The sequence below is a fragment of the Oncorhynchus keta genome, unplaced genomic scaffold (genome assembly GCF_023373465.1).
Source record: "Oncorhynchus keta strain PuntledgeMale-10-30-2019 unplaced genomic scaffold, Oket_V2 Un_contig_972_pilon_pilon, whole genome shotgun sequence".
NCBI lineage: Eukaryota > Metazoa > Chordata > Actinopteri > Salmoniformes > Salmonidae > Oncorhynchus > Oncorhynchus keta.
Window position 1 is genome coordinate 197,854 of NW_026290654.1, and position 22,957 is coordinate 220,810.

General features: G+C 43.4%; 1 pseudogene; it reads left to right on the top strand.

Moving 5' to 3' along the window:
- The first annotated feature begins 4,198 nt into the window (after positions 1-4,198).
- On the top strand, positions 4,199-22,275 carry LOC127927183 (retinal homeobox protein Rx1-like; annotated as a pseudogene).
- Positions 22,276-22,957: the final 682 nt, after the last annotated feature.

Sequence of the window (22,957 nt, forward strand, 5' to 3'; positions counted from 1 at the left end):
AACCCAGGTATTTCTGCTGCGTTCACGTACGAGTCGGAACTCTGAAAAATCCGTCTTGCTAACTGGTGGAACGTGGCACGTGTATAACTACAACCAGTTAGCAAGTTGGAAACGTGAACGTGTCAGAAATCATGTCACAGAGTTTAGCGCTCATATCCACTTCTAATAGGCTTGCCAGGCTACCACTACAGCTTCTCAGAAAGAGATTCCGCAATGAAACCCAGAAAAGAAGCTACGTGGTGACAGTCCCATCTGTTACTTTTCTTTTTTCTGCACTAATGTCCTCTGCCTCGCCAGCCCACCAGGAGCGTCTAGTTCTAATCGAGTGTGGAGTGTACGGACGGAGCACTCCCTTCCACATCAAAATCCACAAATAAATAGTTATTTGACCATCTCGGTCTCAGGACTTTAACCCCATTGATAACCTGTTGGTTTGAGTTTAAGAGGACAGGACGTAAGTGCAGATTAATGACATGAAAGATCGGGAAAGATTGGAGGAATGGTCTAAGATCAGTGGAGGCTGGTGAGAGGAGCTTTAGGAGGACGGGCTCATTGTAATAGCTGGAATGGAATAAAATCAAACGCATGGAAACCACATGTTTGACTCTGGTCCATTTATTCCATTCCATTAAGCCCGTCCTATAGCTCCTCCCACCAGCCTCCTCTGTTTAAGATTCCTACCAATGTGTCAAATCTCATAAAAAATTATCCTTCCAAAGTAAGGTATTGAAAGTTATTGAAACAGGGGTGCCAATAATCTTGATAACTCTTTTTGGAAGAAATTATACTATGTTAAACAAAATGTCTTTCTCCGAGCAATTGTATTAGTATAAAATAATATATATATTTTTTTGTTTTGCTTGCAATATACACTACATGACCAAACATCTCATTCCAAAATCATGGGCATTAATATGGAGTTGGTTCCCCCTTTGCTGTTGTAACTGTCTCTTCTGGGAAGGCTTTCCACTAGATGTTGGAACATTGCTGCGGGTGTCACCCCGTGACCTTAGTATTCTTTGTTTTCCTTGTTATGTTGGTTAGGTCAGGGTATGACAAGGGTGATGTATGTGTTTTTGTATTGTCTAGGTTTTTTTTGTATGTTTATGGGGTTTACTAGTCTAGGTGTGTTTTTTCATGTCTATGGTTGCCTAGATTGGTTCTCAATTAGAGGCAGCTGTTTATCGTTGTCTCTGATTGGGAACCATACTTAGGCAGCCATATTCCTTGGGTAATTTGTGGGTTATTGTCTATGTCTAGTTGCCTGTGTCTGCACTAGTATTATTATTATAGCGTCACGTTTGGGTTGTTGTTTTTGTATAGTTTGTTAAGTGTTCTTTGTCTTAAAAAGTCTTACGATGAACGTGACAGCGGGGACTTGCTTCCAATCAGCCACAAGAGCATTAGTGAGGTCGGGCTCTTGTGTTGGACGATTAGTCGGCGTTCCAATTCATCCCAAAGGTGTTCGATGGGGTTGAGGTCAGGGCTCTGTGCAGGCCAGTCAAGTTCTTCCACACCCATCTCGACAAACCATTTCTGCATGGACCTCCCTTTGTGCACAGGGGCATTGTCATGCTGAAACAGGAAAGGGCCTTCCCCAAACTGTTACCACAAAGTTGGAAGCACAGAATCGTCTAGAATGTCATTGTATGCTGTAGCGTTAAGATTTCCCTTCACTGGAATTAGGGGCCCGAACCATGAAAAACAGCCCCAGACCATTATTTCTCCTACACTAAACTTTACAGTTGGCACTATGCATTCGGGCAGGTAGCGTTCTCCTGGCACCTGCCAAACCCTCGAGAGTCCAATGGCAGTGAGCTTTACACCTCTCCAGATGATGCTTGGCATTGCGCATGGTAATATTAGGCTTGTGTGTGGCTGCTCAACTATAGAAACCCATTTCATGAAGCTCCCGACGAACAGTTATTGTGCTGATGTTGCTTCCAGAGACAGTTTGCAACTCTGTAGTGAGTGTTGCAACCGAGGACGGATGATTTTTATGCGCTACTCGCTGAACCGTTATTGGTCCTAGACATTTCCACTTCACAATAGCAACACCGTTGACAGAGGGAGCTCTAGCAGGGCAGAAGTTTGACAAACTGACTTGTTGGAAAGGTGGCATCCTATGACAGTGCAACGTTGAATTTCACTGAGCTCTTTCAGTGAGGCCATTCTACTGCCAATGTTTGTCTATGGAGATTGCATGGCGGTGTGCTTGATTTTTATACACCGGTCAGCAACATGTTTGGCTGAAATAGCCGACTCCAATCATTTGAAGGGGCGTCCACATACTTTTTGTATATATAGTTTATCTCAGTATTGTTATTGTTATTTTATACTGTCTTTTTTGCCAATCTTTATCAAGGGTGCTAATACCTAACTGTATGTGCTATCTTAATTTGGTCACTGCACAGCAGGAAATGCAAACTTGTACTTTATTCAACATTTAAAGAGGCTACCAAAGTTTGTCATTTCTACTTTAAAATATCAGACTTGATTTACCCCAAACAATTTTTTTTATCAACCCTTACAAAAATGTTCATTCATTATAATTCCCATTTCCTGTTGATGTAGGATTAATTTCCTGCTGTGAGAAACTGGTAAAAAGATGACACACCTGAAGGTCTCAGAAGCTACAACGTTGACCTTACCTCCTCCACCTGGGCCACAAGATTAGGGCAGGCACCTGAAGGTCTTAGGAGCTACAACGTTGACCTTACCTCCTCCACCTGGGCCACAAGATTAGGGCAGGCACCTGAAGGTCTTAGGAGCTACAACGTTGACCTTACCTCCTCCAACTGGGCCACAAGATTAGGGCAGGCAGCCAAGAGAGGGAGGAACTCCACTGCTTTGTTACAGAGAATTTCAATACTTATTACATTGCTCACGTATATGCTTGCAGACTTTCAAGGACTTAGCTGGTTGGGAGGACTAGGTGCACTGCTACCAGAACTCCCATCTGCTGTCATTTACAACTTGTCAGATAGAGGAACCACAATGCACGGCTCAGCATTGGAAGAGGATTTGTGTACTGTAAGTTACCTGGATAGAGGTTAGTATATTTACACATGCTGCTACTGATATTATTGCTGTTTATTTTGAGTTGATAGTACTACTACCACCATAAATGTTCATTTCATTGCAGTCTGTTTTTCCAATGGCAAAAGGTATAGGCTACTTCATTTGAATACATCTATTGTCTCTTCTTAAACATTAAAAATAAAATCAAAGACAGATTTAGACGTTTTTTTGGGGGGGAGTAACTACAGTATTTAGTATTTATTAATAGACCTATGTTTCAAGGGTCAAAGATTTACGGTTTCATCTTTCAACTGGTCCATTCCATACTTTATTGGTCTTGTTGATAAATGTAGCTAGCTGTACATAACTTATGATTTGATAAACACATGTTGATAATTTCAGATCAGATTTTTTAACTAACTGGCAAATGGACATTGTTTTTATGAAAGAGATACTGTATGTTAATGCGAACCGGTGCACATGTGACAAAGCAAGATACAGGAATAAGTCCAGGTACCTTCATGCATTGAACATAATGAATAAATGTCAAGTAGCATCAGATGTGAATTGTTCATATCAGCGTCAGATATACCCAAATGTTTTCCAACTGAAGGGAACTTGATTGTTGTTGATTGTTACCGTAGTAATATGCATTACAACCAATATGTCATTGCATAACCTTTTACTGCAGTGGGCTAAAATCAGTGTCACACAGTGATTCTTGGTAGTCTTAAACAAATATACTTTGAAACAAAAGTATACACCTCACACACATGGTTATGGGCATTAAAATAAAGAAGACACCTGCACCATGTCAGATATAGAGTTTAAATGTATTACATGTTGAGTTTGCATCCCAATATTACATTTTATATACATCACAGAAGACTGACATATAACAAAACTGTTTGACATAAAAACACAGGATTTTCGGTGTGTAAAAAAATATATATGTTGACTAACTATGAAAAATATGAATAACATTCCACCCTTGAGGCCACTAGACGGCATTTCTGGTCATTCGACTGCAGGAAAGGGCTACGACACAATATTAACAAGAGGCAATATGCAAGTGGCACATGTGCATTTCACAACAGAACCGTTCTGCAAAACACTGTGTTCATGAGATCAACGTGTCTAACTTTCGCTGTTTTGCAGACTGACAGGAAGTCCAAGGACAGACAGATCTGCATCCCCCATCAAAGTGCTCTTTGACAACATACTGCTTTTCTCGGACATATTTGTCAATGGATACCTTGGGAATGATGAACGATGGCTGCCTGCCACCAGACAATGACATGGTGACGGGAGGAGGGTCAAGCGGAGGAGGCCGGCTCCGCAGCACTGACCTGATCCTGGGCTTCAGTAAGGACCAGTACCTCCTGCTCACTCCCGTAGGGTCCGAACGGACCCATGAGGTGGACACTGAGGGCCACCAGGGGAAGCAGGGCCAGTCAGACCCCTACAGATACCTGGCCAGCCTGGAGGATCACCAGGGGAAGCAGGGCCAGTCAGACCCCTACAGATACCTGGCCAGCCTGGAGGATCACCAGGGGAAGCAGGGCCAGTCAGACCCCTACAGATACCTGGCCAGCCTGGAGGATCACCAGGGGAAGCAGGGCCAGTCAGACCCCTACAGATACCTGGCCAGCCTGGAGGACAGCACCCAGCACTCTACCTTTCACGGTCAGTACCTTGGTTGTTATTGATTTATAGATTCATTGATTGATTCATCGATTGATTAGGTGATGTTGTTTATTACATGAAGACAAGGTAAAGGGCGGCAGGTAGCCTAGTGGATAGAGAGTTGGGCCAGTAACCGAAAGGTTGCGAGATCGAATCCCAGAGTTTACAAGGTAAAAATCTGTCGTTCTGCCCCCGAACAAGGCAGTTAACCCACTGTTCCTAGGCCAGTTAACCCACTGTTCCTAGGCCAGTTAACCCACTGTTCCTAGGCCGTCATTGTAAATAAGAATTTGTTCTTAACTGACTTGCCTAGTTAAATAAAGGTTAAATCAAATAAAATAAAAGTAACACTTCCTATGAATACCCTCTTATGAGACCTGCATAATGCATTATAATGGACAACATAGGCACTAATAACTGCTCATAAACATCTGTAACATATACAGCAACAACATCAGTGAAATAGCAGTTCATATAAGACTGATATCCAAGACTTTCACTTCTCCATGAGTAGAGTCACAATGTTTACTTAGATTACCTCATCCAGGAGGAAAGGCAGGGACAGTTGAAAGCATACGGCGCTGACCTCATCCAGGAGGAAAGACCGAGACAGTTGAAAGCATAAGGTGGTAACCTCATCCAGGAGAAAAGACCGAGACAGTTGAAAGCATACTGTGCTAACCTCATCCAGGAGGAAAGACCGAGACAGTTGAAAGCATAAGGTGGTAACCTCATCCAGGAGGAAAGGCAGGGACAGTTGAAAGCATACTGTGCTGACCTCATCCAGGAGGAAAGGCAGGGACAGTTGAAAGCATACTGTGCTGACCTCATCCAGGAGGAAAGGCAGGGACAGTTGAAAGCATACGGTGCTAACCTCATCCAGGAGGAAAGGCAGGGACAGTTGAAAGCATACGGCGCTAACCTCATCCAGGAGGAAAGGCAGGGACAGTTGAAAGCATAAGGTGGTAACCTCATCCAGGAGGAAAGGCAGGGACAGTTGAAAGCATAAGGTGGTAACCCCATCCAGGAGGAAAGGCAGGGACAGTTGAAAGCATAAGGTGGTAACCTCATCCAGGAGGAAAGGCAGGGACAGTTGAAAGCATACGGTGCTGACCTCATCCAGGAGTAAAGACCGAGACAGTTGAAAGCATACGGTGCTAATCTCATCCAGGAGGAAAGACCGAGACAGTTGAAAGCATACGGTGCTAACCTCATCCAGGAGGAAAGGCAGGGACAGTTGAAAGCATACGGTGCTAACCTCATCCAGGAGGAAAGGCAGGGACAGTTGAAAGCATACGGTGCTAACCTCATCCAGGAGGAAAGGCAGGGACAGTTGAAAGCATACGGTGCTGACCTCATCCAGGAGGAAAGGCAGGGACAGTTGAAAGCATAAGGTGGTAACCTCATCCAGGAGGAAAGGCAGGGACAGTTGAAAGCATACGGTGCTGACCTCATCCAGGAGGAAAGGCAGGGACAGTTGAAAGCATACGGTGGTAACCTCATCCAGGAGGAAAGGCAGGGACAGTTGAAAGCATACGGTGCTAACCTCATCCAGGAGGAAAGGCAGGGACAGTTGAAAGCATACGGCGCTAACCTCATCCAGGAGGAAAGGCAGGGACAGTTGAAAGCATACGGTGCTGACCTCATCCAGGAGGAAAGGCAGGGACAGTTGAAAGCATACGGTGCTAACCTCATCCAGGAGGAAAGGCAGGGACAGTTGAAAGCATACTGTGCTAACCTCATCCAGGAGGAAAGGCAGGGACAGTTGAAAGCATACTGTGCTAACCTCATCCAGGAGGAAAGGCAGGGACAGTTGAAAGCATATGGCACTAACCTCATCCAGGAGAAAAGGCAGGGACAGTTGAAAGCACACTGTGCTTAGATTGTCATTTTCTCAAGATCCAGAGACTACAGTTTATCACTACAGTATAGCTACAACTTAACGTTTCCACCTTTACACAACCAGATCTAGGACCAGGCTTGGATAAGAAATGGCGGTTGGATATCGACTGACTGACTAAGTAGGCCTGGCTGGGATGAATAAGGGACTGGTGTACCAAGTATTTTGTTTATTAGAACATAACATTATATCCTTCTATTACTGTAACATTACAGCATAGTGACTTAAGGAGACCACTTTTCCTGCCTCACATGTTTGTTACCAAGTCAACGATCTGATGATAATCTTGAGCCTCAATTGATTTGGATTAATAAATTAACAAACTCGGATTAGATCTACCATCTGTCAGCCATGTGTAGTGGGGCTTCAACCTCACCCTGTTTTCTACCATCCATCAGCCATGTGTAGAGGGGCTTCAACCTCACCCTGGCGGTGCAGAGGACAAGTACAGTCTTGGTGTAGATTAGAGCTATCTATTCCCACATGAGGACACTCAGGTTTAACAGGTGGCATCTGTCCCCATGGGACTATGAGATCACCCGTAGAGAGAGCAGCATATTAGGTCGCCTTTTGGTAAGTAGAGCTGGCACTGCCGAAGGAACCGAGCGCAGGAAGACAGATACCTAAACACACACGTCTCTCCTGTTCGACTGTCTCCTCTTCAGAGTCGGGCCATTTCTCCAGGGACGAGTGTGACGGGGACCTGGGAGATCTCCAGAAGGGGGTGGGCAGCGGGGAAAAGTCCCCCGAGCCTCCAGAGGAGGACCGCCCTAGGAAGAAGCACCGGCGTAACCGCACCACATTCACCACCTTCCAGCTCCATGAGTTGGAGAAGGCCTTTGAGAAGTCCCACTACCCTGACGTCTACAGCCGGGAGCTCCTGGCCATGAAGGTCAACCTCCTTGAGGTCCGTGTCCAGGTATTCAACCTCCACCTATCTACTACTACTACTACTATACACTATTAATACTGTATAGTCTCTACCTATCTACTACTACTACTACTATACACTATTAATACTGTATAGTCTCTACCTATCTACTACTACTACTACTACTATACACTATTAATACTGTATAGTCTCTACCTATCTAATACTACTACTACTACTATACACTATTAATACTGTATAGTCTCTACCTATCTAATACTACTACTACTACTATACACGAATAATACTGTATAGTCTCTACCTATCTAATACTACTACTACTACTATACACGAATAATACTGTATAGTCTCTACCTATCTAATACTACTACTACTACTATACACTATTAATACTGTAGTCTCTACCTATCTACTACTACTACTACTACTATACACTATTAATACTGTATAGTCTCTACCTATCTAATACTACTACTACTACTATACACTATTAATACTGTATAGTCTCTACCTATCTAATACTACTACTACTACTATACACTAATAATACTGTATAGTCTCTACCTATCTAATACTACTACTACTATACACTATTAATACTGTATAGTCTCTACCTATCTAATACTACTACTACTACTATACACTATTAATACTGTATAGTCTCTACCTATCTACTACTACTACTACTATACACTATTAATACTGTCAGAGCGCTAAGAACCTTGGCGTGATCCTGGACAACACCCTGTCGTTCTCAACTAACATCAAGGCGGTGGCCCGTTCCTGTAGGTTCATGCTCTACAACATCCGCAGAGTACGACCCTGCCTCACACAGGAAGCGGCGCAGGTCCTAATCCAGGCACTTGTCATCTCCCGTCTGGATTACTGCAACTCGCTGTTGGCTGGGCTCCCTGCCTGTGCCATTAAACCCCTACAACTCATCCAGAACGCCGCAGCCCGTCTGGTGTTCAACCTTCCCAAGTTCTCTCACGTCAGCCCACTCCTCCGCTCTCTCCACTGGCTTCCAGTTGAAGCTCGCATCCGCTACAAGACCATGGTGCTTGCCTACGGAGCTGTGAGGGGAACGGCACCTCAGTACCTCCAGGCTCTGATCAGGCCCTACACCCAAACAAGGGCACTGCGTTCATCCACCTCTGGCCTGCTCGCCTCCCTACCACTGAGGAAGTACAGTTCCCGCTCAGCCCAGTCAAAACTGTTCGCTGCTCTGGCCCCCAATGGTGGAACAAACTCCCTCACGACGCCAGGACAGCGGAGTCAATCACCACCTTCCGGAGACACCTGAAACCCCACCTCTTTCAGGAATACCTAGGATAGGATAAAGTAATCCTTCTCACCCCCCCCCCCCTTAAAAGATTTAGATGCACTATTGTAAAGTGGCTGTTCCACTGGATGTCATAAGGTGAATGCACCAATTTGTAAGTCGCTCTGGATAAGAGCGTCTGCTAAATGACTTAAATGTAAATGTAAAATGTAGTCTCTACCTATCTACTACTACTACTATACACTAGTAATACTGTATAGTCTCTACCTATCTAATACTACTACTACAACTATACACTAATAATACTGTATAGTCTCTACCTATCTAATACTACTACTACTACTATACACTATTAATACTGTATAGTCTCTACCTATCTACTACTACTACTACTACTATACACTATTAATACTGTATAGTCTCTACCTATCTACTACTACTATACACTAATAATACTGTATAGTCTCTACCTATCTACTACTACTACTATACACTAATAATACTGTATAGTCTCTACCTATCTACTACTACTACTACTACTACTACTATACACTAATAATACTGTATTGAGTCTCTACCTATCTAATACTACTACTACTATACACTAATAATACTGTATAGTCTCTACCTATCTAATACTACTACTATACAATAATAATACTGTATAGTCTCCACCTATCTACTACTACTACTACTACTATACACTATTAATACTGTATAGTCTCTACCTATCTAATACTACTACTACTACTATACACTATTAATACTGTATAGTCTCTACCTATCTACTACTACTATACACTAATAATACTGTATATTCTCTACCTATCTAATACTACTACTACTACTATACACTAATAATACTGTATAGTCTCTACCTATCTACTACTAATAATAATAATACTGTATAGTCTCTACCTATCTACTACTACTACTATACAGTAATAATACTGTATAGTCTCTACCTATCTACTACTACTACTATACACTAATAATACTGTATAGTCTCTACCTATCTAATACTACTACTACTACTATACACTATTAATACTGTAGTCTCTACCTATCTAATACTACTACTACTACACATTATTAATACTGTATAGTCTCTACCTATCTAATACTACTACTACTATACACTAATAATACTGTATAGTCTCCACCTATCTAATACTACTAATACTATACACTAATAATACTGTATAGTCTCTACCTATCTAATACTACTACTACTATACACTGATAATACTGTGTAGTCTCTACCTATCTAATACTACTACTACTATACACTAATAATACTGTATTGAGTCTCTACCTATCTAATATTACTATTACTATCACTATACACTAATAATACTGTCCAGGTATGGAGCCCTTCGCTGTCAACTATTACTAGACTAGCATTACTACGGTCCCTTCTACCATTACAACCACCACCACCCCCATTACTACTACTACTACTAATATTACCACCAATTCTACTTCTACTATTACCACCAGTACCATGACGACTACTACTACTATTACCACCACTACGACTAGTACTACCACCACCACTACTACTACTATTACCACCACCATCACCACCACTACTACTATTAACACCACCACTACTATTACCACCACCACCACCACCACTACTATTACCACCACCACTATTACCACCACCACCAGTACCATGACTACTACTACTATTACCACCCCCACTACTATTACCACCACCACTACTACTATTGCCACCACCACCACAACTACTGGCTGTCAACTATTACTAGACTAGCATTACTACTGGCCCTTCTACCACTACAAACCACCACCACCCCCATTACTACCACCACCACTATGACTAGTACTACCACCACCACTACTACTACTATTACCACCACCACTACTACTACTATTACCACCACCACTATGACTAGTACTACCACCACCACTACTACTACTATTACCACCACCACTACTACTACTATTACCACCACCACTACGACTAGTACTACCACCACCACTACTACTACTATTACCACCACCATCACCACCACTACTACTACTACTAATATTACCACCACCACTACGACTAGTACTACCACCACTACTACTACTAATATTACCACCACCACTACGACTAGTACTACCACCGCCACTACTACTACTACTATTACCACCACTTCTACTACTTTTTTACCACCACCACCAGTACCATGACTACTACTATTACCACCACTACTACTATTACCACCACCACCAGTACCATGACTACTACTACTACTATTACCACCACTACTACTATTACCACCACTACTACTATTACCACCACCACTACTATTACCACCACCACTACTATTACCACCACTACTATTACCACCACCAGTACCATGACTACTAATACTATTACCACCACTACTACTACTACTACTACTACTATTACCACCATCACCACTACTACTACTACTACTATTACCACCACCAGTACCATGACTACTAATACTATTACCACCACTACTACTACTATTACCACCACTACTATTGTCACCACCACCACTACTATTGTCACCACCACCACTACTACTACTATTACCAACACTACTATTGTCACCACCGCCACTACTATTGTCACCACCAACACCACTACTATTATCCCCACTACTACTATATTTACCACCACTACTATAACCACCACCACTACTACTACTATTACCACCACCACCACCACCATTACTATAACCACCACCACTACTACTACCATTACCACCACCCCCACCACTACTATTACCACCACCACCACCATTAATATTACCACCACCATTACTAATACCACTACTATTACCACCACTACTATTACCACCACCACTACTACTATTAACACCACTACTACTATTACCACCAAAACCAACACCACTACTACCATTAACACCACTACTACTATTACCAACACCACCACCACTACTATTACCACCACTACTACCACTACTATTACCACCACTACTACTACTCTCCCCAACACCACCACCACTATTACCACCACCACCACTACTATTACCATCACTACTACTATTACCACTACTACTAATATTACCACCCCAACCACCACCACTACTACTATTAACACCAAAACCACCACCACTACTACCATTAACACCAAAACCACCACCACTACTACTATTAACACCAAAACCACCACCACTACTACTATTAACACCAAAACCACCACCACTACTACTATTAACACCAAAACCACCACCACTACTACTATTAACACCAAAACCACCACCACTACTACTATTAACACCAAAACCACCACCACTACTACTATTAACACCAAAACCACCACCACTACTACTATTAACACCAAAACCACCACTACTACTATTAACACCAAAACCACCACCACTACTACTTTTATCACAACCCCCACTACTACCACTACTACCACCACCGCTGCTACAACTATTTTTTTTATTTTTTATTTTTACCTTTATTTAACTAGGCAAGATCAGTTAAGAACAAATAAATAAATAAATAATAATCTTATTTTCAATGACGGCCTAGGAACAGTGGGTTAACTGCCTGTTCAGGGGCAGAACGACAGATTTGTACCTTGTCAGCTCAGGGGTTTGAACTTGCAACCTCCCGGTTACTAGTCCAACGCTCTAACCACTAGGCTACGCTGCCGCCCCTATTAAATCAAATCAAATCAAATCAAATGTTATTTGTCACATACTTGTGTGTACATGGTGAGCAGATGTTAATGTGAGTGTAGCGAAATGCTTGTGCTTCTAGTTCCGACAATGCAGTAATAACCAACAAGTAATCTAACTAACATTTCCAAAACTACTGTCTTATACACACAAGTGTAAGGGGATAAAGAATATGTACATAAAGATATATGAATGAGTGGTGGTACAGAGCGGCATAGGCAGACATTCTGGTCCGTGAATGGGCTGGTTTTAATTTTGTAATCCGTGATTGACTGTAGACCCTGCCACATACCTCTTGTGTCTGAGCCGTTGAATTGAGATTCTACTTTGTCTCTATACTGACGCTTAGCTTGTTTGATAGCCTTGCGTAGGGAATAGCTACACTGTTTGTATTCGGTCATATTTCCGGTCACCTTGCCCTGATTAAAAGCAGTGGTTCACGCTTTCAGTTTCACGCGAATGCTTCCATCAATCCACGGTTTCTGGTTTGGGAATGTTTTAATTGTTGCTATGGGAACGACATCTTCAACGCACGTTCTAATAAACTTGCACACCGAATCAGCATATTCGTCAATGTTGTTGTCTGACGCAATACGAAACATATCCCAGTCCACGTGGGAGCTTCTTGTTTTAGTTTCTGTCTGTAGGCAGGGATCAACAAAATGGAGTCGTGGTCAGCTTTTCCGAAAGGAGGGCGGGGCAGGGCCTTATATGCGTCGCGGAAGTTAGAATAGCAGTGATCCAAGGTTTTGCCAGCCCTGGTTGCGCAATCGATATGCTGATACAATTTAGGGAGTCTTGTTTTCAGATTAGCCTTGTTAAAATCCCCAGCTACAATGAATGCAGCCTCAGGATGTATGGATTCCAGTTGGCAAAGAGTCAAATAAAGTTTGTTCAGAGCCATCGATGTGTCTGCTTGGGGGGGAATATATACGGCTGTGATTATAATCGAAGAGAATTCCCTTGGTAGATAATGCGGTCGACATTTGATTGTGAGGAATTCTAAATCAGGTGAACAGAAGGACTTATGCCTTATGGCCAATACCAGCACTACTACACTCACCACCACCACCATTACTATTACCACCACCACCACCACCACTACTACTCTCACCACCACCACCATTACTATTACCACCACCACAACCACTACTATTACCACCTACACCACCACCACCACTACTACTACTACCACCACCACCACCACCATTACTATTACCACCACTACTATTACCACCACCACCACTACTACTATTACCACCACCACTACTATTAACACCACCACCACTACTATTACCACCACTACTATTACCACCACCACCACTATTATCACCACTACTACTAATATTACCACCACTCCCACTACTATTTCCACTACTACTATTACCACCACCACCACCACTACTATTACCACCACCACTACTACTACTATTAACACAAAAACCACTACTACATCTATTACCACCACAACCACAACCACCACCACTACTATTACCACAACCACCACTACTATTACCACCAACCACCACCACCACCATTACTATTACCACAACCACCACTACTACTATTACCACAACCACCACTACTACTATTACCACAACCACCACTACTACTATTACCACCACTACTATTACCACCACCACCATTATTACCACCACCACCACTACTACTATTACCACAACCACCACTACTACTATTACCACAACCACCACTACTACTATTACCACCACTACTATTACCACCACCACCATTATTACCACCACCACAACTACTAATATTACCACCACCACCACTACTATTACCACCACCACCACTACTATTACCACCACCACCACTACTATTACCACCACCACCACTACCATTACTATTATCACCACCACTACTATTATCACCACTACCACTTCTACTACTCTCACCACCACCACCACCATTATTACCACCACCACAACTACTACTATTACCACCACCACTAATACTACTACCACCACTACTACTACTATTACCACCACCACTAATATTACCACCACCACCACTACTACTACTAATATTACCACCACCACCACTATTACCACCACCCCCACTACTATTTCCACTACCACTACTATTACCACCCTCACCACTACTATTACCACCACCACTACTACTACTACTACTAATAATATTACCACCACCACTACTACTACTATTAACACCAAAACCACTACTACATCTATTACCACCACAACCACAACCACCACCACTACTATTACCACCACCACCATTATTATTACCACCACCATTACTATTACCACAACCATTACTATTACCACCACCACCCCCACTACTATAACCCCCCACTACTATTACCACCACTACCACTTCTACTACTCTCACCACCACCACCATTATTACCACCACCACTACCACTACTATTACCACCACTACCACTTCTACTACTCTCACCACCACCACCATTATTACCACCAACACAACTACTAATATTATCACCACCACCACCACCACCACCACTACTACTATTAACACCATAACCACTACCACTACTACATCTATTACCACCAAAACCACCACCACTACTATTACCACCACCACTACTATTACCACCACTACTACTACCACCACCACCATTACTATTACCACCACCACCACTACTACTATTACCACCACTACTACTATTACCACCACTACTACTATTACCACCACTACTATTACCACCACCACCACCACTACTATTACCACCACTACTACTATTACCACCACTACTACTATTACCACCAACCACCACCACTACTATTACCACCACTACTACCACTATTGCCACCACCACCACTACTATTACCACCACCACTACTATTACCACCACTACTACTATTACCACCACCACCACTACTATTACCACCACCACTACTACTATTACCACCACTACTACTATTACATTTACATTTACATTTAAGTCATTTATTACTCTTACCACCACCACTTACAAATTGGTGCATACACCTTATGACAACCAGTGGAACAGCCACTTGCATCTAAATCCACCACCACCAGAAGGATTATTTACCACCACCCTATCCTAGGTATTACCACCACCAAGAGGTGGGGTTTCACCACCACTACTAGGTACTGATTGACCACCACCTGTCCTGGCGTCGTGAGGGAGTTTGTTCCACCACCACCACTAGCTACTAACAGTTTTGACTGGGCTGAGCGGGAACTGTACTTCCTCACCAGGCGAGCAGGCCACTAGGTATTACCAGTGCCCTACCACTTTATTAGGGCCATCAGAGCCTGGAGGTACTGAGGTATTACCACCTCACAGCTCCGTGGCTAGCACCATGGTCTAGCTATTACCACCAACCAAGCCAGTGGACTATTACCACGGGGTGACGTGAGAGAACTTGGGAAGGTTGAACACCAGACGGGCTATTTCTGGATGAGTTGTAGGGGTTTACCACCACAATGGCACAGGCAGGGAGCCCAGCCACTACCAGTTGCAGTAATCAAGACGGGAGATGACAAGTGCCTGGATTACCACCTGCCCGCTTCCTGTGTACCACCACTCTGCGGATGTTGTAGAGCATGAACCTACTAGGACCGGGACACCACTTGATGTTAGTTGACCACCACCACCAGGGTGTATTACCACCATCACGCCAAGGTTACTATTAGCGCTCTGGGAGGAGGACACAATGGACCACCACCGTGATGGCGAGATCATACCACCACACTCCTATTACCACCACGGGAGGAAGACCAGCTCCGTCTTGCTGAGGTTCCAGGTGGTGACCACCATCCACACTGATATGTCTGCCAGACATGCAGAGATGCTATTCGCCACCTGGTCATTCAGAAGGGGAAAGGAGAAGATTAATTGTGTGTCTCTGCATAGCAATGATAGGAGAGACCATGTGAGGTTATGACAGAGCCAAGTGACTTGGTGTATAGCCAGAATAAGACTAGGGCCTAGAACAGAGCCACTGGGGACACCAGTGGTGACCACCGTGGTGAGGACCACTACTATTCTCGCCACGCCACCTGGTAGGAGCCACCACTCACTAGGACGCAACCAAGCGTGGGCCACTACGGAGATGCCCACTCGGAGAGGGTGGACCAGGAGGATCTGATGGTTCACCAGTACGAAGGCAGCCGATAGGTCTAGAAGGATGAGAGCAGAGGAGCCAGAGTTACTTTAGCAGTGCCACCACCTCCGTGACTACAGAGAAGAGCAGTCCAGTTGAATGACTAGTCTTGAAACCTGACTACTTTACCACCAAGAAGGTCATTCACCAGAGAGATAGCGGTAGAGCTGGCCAACCACCACGCTCAAGAGTTTTGGAGAGAAAAGAGAGAAGGGATACTGGTCTGTAGTTATTGACATCGGAGGGATCGACTAGGTTTTTCAGAAGGGTGCAACTCACCACTCTTGAAGACCAGGGACTACCAGCGGTCAGGGATGAGTTGATGAGCGAGGTACTAGGTAAGGGAGAAGGTCTACCGGAAATGGTCTGAGAACCAGGAGGGGATAGGGTCCAGCGGGCAGGTTGTTGGGCACACCGGCCGTCACAAGACGCGAGATTTCATCTGGCCAGAGAGGGGAGAAAGACTCAGAGCATAGGGTAGGGCAGTGTGAGCACCACCGTTTGACTAGCATTACCATGTCATCGACCTTCTTTTCAAAATTACACCAGTCATCTGCAGAGAGGGACCAGGGGGACCATTCAGGAGGGAGGAGAAGGTGGCACAGAGCTTCCTAGGGTTAGAGGCAGATGCCTTGGAATTTAGAATGGTAGACTAGTGCCTTTACAGCAGAGACAGAGGAGGAAAATTACCAGGAGGGATGAAAGGATGCCAGGTCCGCTACTATTTCCTCCATTTCCGCTCTACAAATTGCCCGGAGCCCTGTTCTGTGAGCTCGCAATGAGTCGTCGAGCCACGGAGCGGGGAGGAGGACCAGCCGGCCTGGAGGATAGGGGACATAGGGAGTCAAAGGATGCAGTAAGGGACCAGGGTTGAGGAGGCAGAATCAGGAGATAGGTTGGAGAAAGTTTGAGCAGAGGGAAGAGAAGATAGGATGGAAGAGGAGAGAGTAGCGGGGGAGAGAGAGCGAAGATTGGGACGCGATACCATAGTAGGGGCAGTGTGGGAAGTGTTGATGAGCGCTCTGAGAGGGAAAAGGATACAAGGTAGTGGTCGGAGACTTGGAGGGAGTTGCAATGAGGTTAGTGGAAGAACAGCATCTAGTAAAGATGAGGTCAAGCGTATTGCCCACCTTGTGAGTAGGGGGAGGGTGAGAGGGTGAGGTCAAAAGAGGAGAGGAGTGGAAAGAAGGAGGCAGAGAGGAATGAGTCAAGGTAGACGTGGGGAGGTTACCACCACTGCCCAGAACTGTGAGAGGTGAGCCGTCCTCAGGAAAGGAGCTTATCAAGGCATCAAGCTCATTGATGAACTCTCCGAGGGAACACCACTGGAGGGCGATAAACTGATAAGGATGTTAAGTCTTTTGAAAGGGCTGGTAACTGTGACAGCATACTTCAAAGGATTACCACCACTACTACTACTATTACCACCACCACTACTATTACCACCACCACTACTATTACCACCACTACTACTATTACCACCACTACCACTACTATTACCACCACCACTACTATTACCACCACTACTACTACTATTACCACCACTACTACTATTACCACCACCACTACTATTACCACCACTACTACTACTATTACCACCACCACTACTATTACCACCACTACTATTACACATTTTTGGACAAGTGTTCTCCTCTTTGAAATGTTGGAACGGGATGGGAAATTTGGCCCATGCTTTGGCTGAGAGATTCTATTTAGGAGGTGGAGACTTCTCATACATTGTCTCATACAGTTGCCATCAAATATATTGGTACACTGGCACTTTAAAAACTGGAGTGAAGCAAAATGTTTTCTCTTTTTAAAAACTGGTTCAATTACTATGTTTAACCTGTAGGCACCAGTAGCTTACCGCAGGTTAAATAAATTACACAGAATTACACAGCCTCTAACTAAATTACTCAGCCTCTAACCAAATTACACAGAATTACACAGCCTCTTACACAGCCTCTAACTGAATTACACAGCCTCTTACACAGCCTCTAACCGAATTACACAGCCTCTTACACAGCCTCTAACCAAATTACACAGAATTACACAGCCTCTTACACAGCCTCTAACTAAATTACACAGCCTCTAACCAAATTACACAGAATTACACAGCCTCTTACACAGCCTCTAACCAAATTACACAGCCTCTTACACAGCCTCTAACCAAATTACACAGAATTACACAGCCTCTTACACAGCCTCTAACTGAATTACACACCCTCTTACACAGCCTCTAACCAAATTACACAGAATTACACAGCCTCTTACACAGCCTCTAACTGAATTACACACCCTCTTACACAGCCTCTAACCAAATTACACAGAATTACACAGCCTCTAACTAAATTACACAGTCTCTAACCAAATTACACAGAATTACACAGGCTCTTACACAGCCTCTAACCAAATTACACAGCCTCTTACACAGCCTCTAACCAAATTACACAGAATTACACAGCCTCTTACACAGTCTCTAACTGAATTACACACCCTCTTACACAGCCTCGAACCAAATTACACAGAATTACACAGCCTCTTACACAGCCTCTAACCGAATTACATAGCCTCTAACCAAATTACACAGCCTCTAACCAAATTACACAGAGTTACACAGCCTCTTACACAGCCTCTAACCGAATTACACAGCCTCTAACCAAATTACACAGAATTACACAGCCTCTAACCAAATTAATTTGAATTCTGAATAATTTAGTCCAGGTCATTTAAAAAAAAAATGTTTTAAGCAAAACAACAACAACAACTACTATTACCACCACTACTACTATTGCCACCACCACCACTACTATTACCACCACTACTACTATTGCCACCACTACTACTATTGCCACCACCACCACTACTATTACCACCACTACTACTATTGCCACCACTACTACTATTACCACCACTACCACTACTATTACCACCACTACTACTACTATTGCCACCACTACTACTATTGCCACCACCACCACTACTATTACCACCACTACTACTATTGCCACCACTACTACTATTACCACCACCACCACTACTATTACCACCACTACTACTATTGCCACCACCACCACTACTATTACCACCACTACTACTATTGCCACCACTACTACTATTACCACCACTACCACTACTATTACCACCACCACTACTATTACCACCACTACTACTACTATTGCCACCACTACTACTATTGCCACCACCACCACTACTATTACTACCACTACTACTACTATTACCACCACCACTACTACTACCACCACTACTACTACTATTACCACCACTACTACTACTATTGCCACCACTACTACTATTGCCACCACCACCACTACTATTACCACCACTACTACTACTATTACCACCACCACTACTATTACCACCACCACTACTACTATTACCACCACTACTACTACTATTGCCACCACTACTACTATTGCCACCACCACCACTACTATTACCACCACTACTACTATTGCCACCACCACCACTACTATTACCACCACCACTACTATTACCACCACTACTACTATTGCCACCACCACCACTACTATTACCACCACCACCACTACTATTACCACCACTACTACTATTGCCACCACCACCACTACTATTACCACCACTACTACTATTACCACCACTACTACTATTACCACCACTACTACTACTATTACCACCACCACTACTATTACCACCACTACTACTATTACCACCACTACTACTATTACCACCACTACCACTACTATTACCACCACCACTACTATTGCCACCACTACTACTACTATTACCACCACTACTACTATTACCACCACCACTACTATTACCACCACTACTACTACTATTACCACCACTACTACTATTACCACCACTACTATTACACATTTTTGGACAAGTGTTCTCCTCTTTGAAATGTTGGAACGGGATGGGAAATTTGGCCCATGCTTTGGCTGAGAGATTCTATTTAGGAGGTGGAGACTTCTCATACATTGTCTCATACAGTTGCCATCAAATATATTGGTACACTGGCACTTTAAAAACTGGAGTGAAGCAAAATGTTTTCTCTTTTTAAAAACTGGTTCAATTACTATGTTTAACCTGTAGGCACCAGTAGCTTACCACAGGTTAAATAAATTACACAGAATTACACAGCCTCTAACTAAATTACTCAGCCTCTAACCAAATTACACAGAATTACTACAGCCTCTTACACAGCCTCTAACCGAATTACACAGCCTCTTACACAGCCTCTAACCGTCGGAATTACACAGCCTCTTACACAGCCTCTAACCAAATTACACAGAATTACACAGCCTCTTACACAGCCTCTAACTAAATTACACAGCCTCTAACCAAATTACACAGAATTACACAGCCTCTTACACAGCCTCTAACCAAATTACACAGCCTCTTACACAGCCTCTAACCAAATTACACAGAATTACACAGCCTCTTACACAGCCTCTAACTGAATTACACACCCTCTTACACAGCCTCTAACCAAATTACACAGCCTCTTACACAGCCTCTAACCGAATTACACAGCCTCTAACTAAATTACACAGCCTCTAACCAAATTACACAGAATTACACAGCCTCTAACTAAATTACACAGCCTCTAACCAAATTACACAGAATTACACAGGCTCTTACACAGCCTCTAACCAAATTACACAGCCTCTTACACAGCCTCTAACCAAATTACACAGAATTACACAGCCTCTTACACAGTCTCTAACTGAATTACACACCCTCTTACACAGTCTCGAACCAAATTACACAGAATTACACAGCCTCTTACACAGCCTCTAACCGAATTACATAGCCTCTAACCAAATTACACAGCCTCTAACCAAATTACACAGAGTTACACAGCCTCTTACACAGCCTCTAACCGAATTACACAGCCTCTAACCAAATTACACAGAATTACACAGCCTCTAACCAAATTAATTTGAATTCTGAATAATTTAGTCCAGGTCATTTAAAAAAAAATGTTTTAAGCAAAACAACAACAACAAAATCTACAAATACTGTTATTACTACCATTATGGTGATGTAGTGTGCACTGCATTGATGTAGTGTGCACTGCTGAGTGACTACTGTAGACTAATACTACGGTATCCTCTCTGTCCGTGTCCAGGTGTGGTTCCAGAACCGTCGGGCTAAGTGGAGACGTCAGGAGAAGATGGACTCCAACTCAACAAAGCTCCACCACTCCCCATGTTGTCTTTCAACTAGTCGCCCTCCAATGTGGGGCTCATGTCCAACCCATTACCCCTGGATCCCTGGCTGGCATCGCCCATGTCCAGTGGCAACCCGATGCACACTATCCCCGGATATGCAGGCCCAGGGCAGGGCCCTCACTTTCAGCATGCCTACCCCAGCCACTCCCACTCTCACAGCCACAGCCACAGCCACAGCCACAGCTACAGCTTCCTCGACAGTCCCCCAGGACATGGCATGCAGGGGGTGCAGACTGTGGCCCCGCCACTCTACCAGTGCCTCTGCAGCTTCAATGATAAGTACCCTCTGCTAAGGACCTGGAACATGGTTCCAGCATCGCAGCACTGAGGTTGAAGGCTAAGGAGCACATCCATTCCATGGATAAAACCTGGAAGCCTGACATTCATTTAAGGATGGTCAACCACAACAGGTGATCACAACAAAGATATTATGTTAACGATAGTCACTTCAACATGATCAAAACAAAGACATTCTATAAAGGATGATTACTTCAGCAGGTAATCACAACAAAGACATTCTATAAAGGATGATTACTTCAGCAGGTAATCAAAACAAAGACATTCTATAAAGGATGATTACTTCAGCAGGTAATCAAAACAAAGACATTCTATAAAGGATGATTACTTCAGCAGGTAATCAAAACAAAGACATTCTATAAAGGATGATTACTTCAGCAGGTAATCAAAACAAAGACATTCTATAAAGGATGATTACTTCAGCAGGTAATCAAAACAAAGACATTCTATAAAGGATGATTACTTCAGCAGGTAATCAAAGCAAAGACATTCTAATAAGGATGCTAAACTTCAACATTATTAAAACAAAGACATTCTATAAAGGATGATTACTTCAGCAGGTAATCAAAACAAAGACATTCTATAAAGGATGATTACTTCAGCAGGTAATCAAAACAAAGACATTCTATAAAGGATGATTACTTCAGCAGGAAATCAAAACAAAGATATTCTGTAAAAGGGATGGTGAACTTCAGAACAAAGACATTCTGTATAGTTTGTACTTTTTTTGTTAATTTGATTTCACCTTTATTTATTTAAGTCAGATAAAGAGAGATGGTCAAAAGTAATACATTATAGA